The 6,841-nt window shown below is 40.6% G+C and overlaps 1 pseudogene; it reads right to left on the bottom strand.

Moving 5' to 3' along the window:
- Positions 1 to 1,063: 1,063 nt before the first annotated feature.
- Positions 1,064 to 1,542, bottom strand: LOC146392813 (tyrosine-protein phosphatase non-receptor type 18-like; annotated as a pseudogene).
- Positions 1,543 to 6,841: the final 5,299 nt, after the last annotated feature.

Below are 6,841 nucleotides of genomic sequence, written 5' to 3'. Positions count from 1 at the left end.
TGTGTGGATGTGACTGCAGGTCAAGAGAGGCGCAAGACTCATCTGACACTACAACATAACTCCAGTGAAATAGATTTATATCAGGGCCTTGCCAGCCTGAAGGTTTTGTCTTGCTATTTTATTAGGAACTCTGTGAGAATATAGGAATTTATGTTTTTATGGTGTCTAGTTTAGGTTTATCATACAGGATTTGATTTAAGCATACAGAGTTTTGTTTAGGTTATTTTTATTATTTATTTCTTTGCATATAATGAAATGGACTAATACTTATTCTCTATTTAAGAAGCACAAAGCACTTTCTTACCACAAGCCTCAGTCACCTATACAAGTGCTTTTAGTGGCTCACGGTTCAGTATCCTGAAGTTTCTTCCTGTTACAAAGGAGTTTTTCCTTTCCACTGTCGCCAACACTCTTGCTCATAGGGGGTCATATAATTGTTGGAGTCTTCTCTGGGTTTTTTTTTTTTTTTTTTTTACTATTGTAGGGTCTTTACAATATAAAACGCCTTAAGGCAACTGTTATTGTGATTTGGAGCCATATAAATAAAACATAATTGAATTAAAGTTCAACCAGTTAATTTCTCCAGTTGACTCCCCTCAGGTAGAGGATGTCTGGGTCCAGTGGTCCTCAATAGTTAAACCTGAGAGCATTTCAGTTTGAGGTCAAGTAGGTCTTTGAAAGCATCCATGTGTGAAGAACTGGGAGGGAAAGTTCTGGATGGTATCAGTCCAGGCAAACAGAAGCTAATCACATCTGAGAGTGAAGAGGATAAATCCTCATAATTGTTATCGTCCAATGAAGGTTGTTCAGCTGAAACCAGGTGATAGTGGCTGAGTGTGACAAACTGTGCAGCTCAGTTCTGGGTTCAATGGTGCTGTAGATGGGAGCAGCCACTACTCCTTTGGGATTGTTGTCATAGTAATAGGAGGCGGGCAGCATCCTGCTTGCACCATTAGATCTGGGCGTGGCTCCATCTGTAGAGGTGGGACCTAGCATGTGTTTGGGCTCGTTGAGCACAGTGTGCTGTGAAGCAGCTGTTTTGACTTCTCTGGTTTCTTCAGCTCTACCTCCTAAACTCCGGGACGATGTTCATCATGCTGAACTCCAACATGATCTGCTTGGTAAGCAGAAATTCATGGATGTAGTCAGTTGTTTCTGGCTCTGTTCAGCAGATCCAGGACTCCAGCAGTCTTATAGGGGATGTTGCAATCTGCTGGCGTGCTTGTTTGTAACAGTCAGTGTTTTCGCCACCATATCGTCATTGGGATGTGTCTGGGATGAGCTGCAACCGAGGCACACTCTCCATTTTTGCTCTAACTCTCTGCAGGCCACGACTATCACCTTGGCATTGTACAGTCAGATCATCCTCCATAAATCAGTCACCGTGGAGCTGTTGGGCCGCTGACAGATGATGTACTTGTGGTCTTCTGTCGCCCCCTTGATGAGGCTGGCATTGATGTAATCAGAGTCAGAGTCTGTGATCAGCAGAGGCAGCTCCAGCTGAGACTGTGGACAGATGTCCTTGTACCTGTTTTTTATTATGTTTTCCAAGAGTCAGAGACATCTCTCAAGATTGATTCAAGAGATCTTCTTCCACTTTCTACAAAAAAAACTTTGCAAAAACACTAAATGAGGAGAAAAGGAAAATTAGTTATCTGCGGATATTTTCTGGCACCTGCAAATATGAGTTTCACAGTTGTTAACTGACGATATTTAAAGTACTAAAAAAATCATTTTTCTCACAAGGAGGCTATTGTCATTATTTTGCTTCATGTAAAATCAGAAATTGTGGCATTAACTGGCAGAGTGGCTTTTGTAACTTTAAAGAAAATAATCCCAATCCTCTTAAGTGGCCTTGCTGCCTTGGGGCTAAATAACTGCTCAGCGCTCCCGTGGTCAGGACTGGAAATCACACACTAATGGCAGCTGGCTTCCTCCCCAGATTGAAGTGACAGCAGTGATAACTGTAACTCACTCAGTCTTCCCTGTGCTCTCATTCATGATTCTGCACCATCTTCTTCTAAAGGTTGCACATCTATCTGTCTCAATGGGGCTGCAGCTGTCGTTCAAGACGATGAGCTGAGGTCTTTGTCACCAGGATGAGAAACTAACCTTCACATCCACCGGCTGCAGCATCGTGTCTTAGTTTTAGTTTACTGATCCCATTCTGATATATTTATAAAGTAAAACATGTCAGAGATTGTATATGACAGGTCCGGCGTCTTCTCGGCCTTCTGTGGAAATGTGGATAACCAAGCAAACTTAATTTCTACCAGGTTTATTTCCTCCTTTAAAAGTAAGAATGTGACCTCATTTTTAGATTGAAAGGGCTTATTGGAGTGGCTCAGAAAAAACATTTTTACAATTATCATCTTAGATTTGATGTTTAGATTTAATAGAGCAGCTCTATGCATTCATGTAATTATTGTTCAATCAAATCACCACGTTTTCAAAATAAAAGTCTAATTACATTTATGGCATTAGGGCTGCTGCTAGTTGGTAAGAGTGAAAAAGAGCTACTAAGTGTATTTAGTGTATTTGTAGCGGGGAAAGAAAGCCAGCACAAATGGCAACTCTGTACCTTTATAGACTTATCAATATCACAACTTTAGCATTAAGACACAGGAGAATCTGCTGGGTTATAATCAATCATTTCATTAAATTTGTACCTAGAGGTCTGAGGGATCTTGCACGATAGTAATTTTGTACCTGTTGATTTCTAATCAGGAACATAACCTGCCGCGAAGCTGTATAGCTTCACTGCATAAGGTTATCATGGCGATATAACCTGGTAAGAAATGAACCACCTTTGTAGTACAGAAAGCCCTTGGTTAACCCTGAAGTTACCTGGATAAGATGATATAAAAGCTTCAAGCTTCATGGTGTGGACATCAGAGCCAAAGAAAGAGAGCCAAGGGAAATACCTTTAAAGCAAACAAAAACATTCATCCATTTTCTTCCACTTATCCCCTTTCTGGGTTGCGGAAGTTTGAAGCCTATCACAGCATCATGGAAGGAGAGGTTGGGTACACCATGGAAAGGTCAACACTCTGATACAGGGCCAACACAGAAAGACAGACAACTATTCATGCTCACATTCACAACTACAACCAATTTACAGCCACCAGTCAATCTAACATGCTTTTCTTTAGACTGTGGAAGGAAGATAGAGAACCCGGAGAAAACACAGGGGAGAACACGTAAGTTCCACAGAGTAGATTTGAACCCAGGCTGCAATTCAAAGTTTAAAACTTCATAGTATATTTAACAGTTACATGGGAAGAATTGACATCATAATTAGATGTTCTATGGTTGGATCAAAAAAATAAATGAAATGGTAGCAAGCTAAAAGACCATGATTGTACAATAATACATAATCTATCTTGACAATTAAATGCACTTTAAATGGTAAATGGCCTGTATTTGTATAGCGCTTTACTAGTCCCTAAGGACCCCAAAGCGCTTTACACAACCAGTCATCCACCCATTCACACAGACATTCACACACTGGTGATGGCAAGCTACATTGTAGCCACAGCCACCCTGGGGCGCACTGACAGAGGCGAGGCTGCCGGACACTGGCGCCACCGGGCCCTGTGAACACTACCAGTAGGCAACGGGTGAAGTGTCTTGGCTTTAGTTGTGGTACTCAAGTTTCTTTTTCATGCCCTTTTCTTAATGATCTAGCTGTTGCAGCAGAAATTGTCAGTTTTATGTCGTGTGCAACAATAAAGATGTCAAGTAATAACCACCACTATAGCCAGAGCGCATGCAAGGTCATTTAGCTTATCTATATCTACACATACTCTAACTCCAGAATGAATGGGGTATTATAATAATAATGGATTGGATTTATATAGCGCCGCTTTTCAAGGCACCCAAAGCGCTTTACAATGCCACTATTCACTCACTCTCACACTGGTGGAGGCAAGCTACAGTTGTAGCCACAGCTGCCCTTGGTCATCGGCCCCTCTGGCCAACACCAGTGGGGTAAAGTGTCTTGCCCAAGGACACCGGGTCCAGGACAGAGAGCCAGGGTATCGAACCGGCGACCTTCCGGTTACAGATTCGCTTCCCAACCCCCTGAGTCACGGTCACCCCGTATAGCTGCAGCTCTAAACAATAAAGATCCTGGGGTAATATTGTTTCTTTTTCTTGCAGTTTTCATTATGTTATATCATTTTATATCATAATTATATATTTTTATGATGGGTAGAGACAAAAGATATAGTTCCTTTAGTAAAACACCTTTCATAAGTGTTAGGGGTATCACAGCACTTTGAGTCACTTTAGAACATTCACCATTTTAATTTCACACATCAAACCAGCAGAATTTCCAACCTCTGCAACCTACTATTTCTTATGCACATGGAAGCTTGTGCTTTAGTTTAATTTCATTCCCATCATCTGTCATACTTACAGTTTGGAAATGGCTGCCCTCAAGGGAGTATGTCCTGTTGTAAAACCTTAACAGATCAATCACCATGCAGAAAAAAAGAAAATTAGCATTCTTACATTTCTATTCTGACTTGTGATCAATACTATGTTTGCAAAAACTATATCCAAAGTTGGGCTTTTCTTTGTAAAAACAGGTGTAAATGATTATTTTAGCTGTCTAGCTTCTGTCATACAAGTGCCTTTTGGGTGCTTTACAACTAATGTCCATACAATGGCGTTAATAGGAAGAGAGCAGGCTCTCCATAGAAGAGCTCTGTCAGCTCTCATAAACGCTGATTAAAGTTTTGACCATTTTGACCCTCTGCTCTTCATATCTTTATCTCAAATTAAGAGCTCACTGTTATTCAAGATGATTTTATCTAAAATTGACAAATCAATCTACTAAATGTGCTTCACGAGCCAAACAACCTAAATGTGACCAAGCAGGATAATTGGAGGTAAAAATGGAAAATTGAATTACAAAAGCAGATAAAATCAATTTTTAAAAAGCTGCTTGTACGGCGAACAAGCATCACAGTCTCTGCAGTTTGACCTGGAGCTTCATAAAATGCAAGTAAATCGCTGATTAGTTTGATTTCACGGTCAGACTAGCAGGGTTCTGATTCCTTATGACAGAGATTAAAGGCCATCGTGTTGAAGAGACTTGTAGCTTCTATCTAAATGATAAAAGGCTTCTATGTTTGCTGTCCTAAACACTGGCCTGATCAATGTTTACTGTGTTTAAGCTTCACAGAAGATTAGATTACGATGAGAAATGGAACCTCGTGACTTAACTGTTTAGAGCAGCTGAGATGTTTTGAGTGGCTAATGAAGACGTTTGCTTTTTATCTGAGTGCTTGGTGATTCCTTATTCATTCATATGCTTGGATATGAACTGGTGGGTCAGCCTTTATCATAACACGGCTGTGTTAGCTCGGTGTGGATTCAAACCTAGGCCTCTGCGATGCCTGTAATGCTCTGAAATACCATTTCTCCTAATTTCTTTTTGCAAACATAGATGCCTCCTAATATCACAACTTAAAATTTAGGGAAAAAACAGCATAAATTTGAACCTTTTTTGTTGAAGAACATCTATCTATATCTATTTGGTCCCCTAAAAGGTATACATAGTTATTTGATTTCCAGTCTGAATCCTTGGTGGGGTACATTTGTGTGCATTGTACCTACAGGGATAAAAATTTACCTTTTTTGTCTAAGAGCATGCAAACCTACAGCGAGTTTGTGAGTGAGGGAGCCCTGGGGCTCTTTCTGTTTTTAGAGCAGGACAGCCCGGAGTCTCAACAGAGTTCCTGGGAAATGTGAGAGGATGGATGCCAGAGTAAGACTCTGATGTCTCGTGTCTCCAGGAAAATCCTGCAGCTCACATAAAGTGATCCACGTAATATTTCCAGGATATCCATTTTACTGGGGATTAATTAGCAATATGCTTCCTTTTCAGGTGCACATGACACACTAACCTAGAGGTTTTTTTCTATTTAGCTTCATTTCACATATTTCAGTGTGTATATTACGTTCAATTAAATACAGCAGAACAAAAAAGAAAAAAATCTGATGTGATAATGAGATGGATTTCCCTCAGTGATTGAAATGATTCTTTTGACATTATCAAAGCATCACAATCACAGTAGTAAGTGTGCTCCTCTGTGGATTTCTAACTAAAGAGAGATATTCATGTTTAATTCATCTGTAGCTTAGTTAATTTGGCACAAGTGACTTAATTTTTTTCTCCTGTACATGGTTGGCTCCCCTCAGTGAGCTTGACAGTTGCTCGGAGACAAAGACCTTACCAGCAGAAACTCAGCGGCTCTGTAGTTTGAACATGAAAGTGTACTCGTAAGCCTTTGGAAAACGGGCCGAGGCATCTCGACTCCTCATATCTCACTGGGCATACATACATAAGTCACCAGCATTCATTAAGAAGGCTGTTGCCCGTCAGCCCGCTGGTCCTGTGATTCAAAGCAGCAACACCCACAATCTGACCTCCTGCTGTTTATAAAAGAGAGCATGAATATTTCAACAAGTGTCTAAGTCATGGATTCAAAGTTCATTCTTTTCACTGAAAGTGATTCTCAAGACTAAGATCATCTCCTCTATACGATGACATGAGGTAACCTTTTTTTTTCCCAGTTTGACTACTTCAGCACAAATGTAGCTCTGATATATGCATTCACATGGTGAAAAACAAGGAATGTTTTGAAAGTGACACGTGATCAGAGAGTGACTAAGCTACCCCTTGCCTGAGGGGTTGTACCAGCCACATCCAACAGTGGTAGCATTGCACATTTCTGTGTTGCATCTTCAATTTAATTCAGTTTAACCTCTCTGAAACACCAGAACAAGCATAAATGTGGGCAACAACGTTGGCCGCTTACATGGGTTACGT

Source organism: Perissodus microlepis, chromosome 2, assembly GCF_051167445.1.
Source record: "Perissodus microlepis isolate ML-2025 ecotype Zambia chromosome 2, ASM5116744v1, whole genome shotgun sequence".
In the NCBI taxonomy this organism is placed as follows: domain Eukaryota; kingdom Metazoa; phylum Chordata; class Actinopteri; order Cichliformes; family Cichlidae; genus Perissodus; species Perissodus microlepis.
Note: the sequence above shows the minus strand (reverse complement) of the source record. Positions and strands in the feature narration are given on the sequence as shown.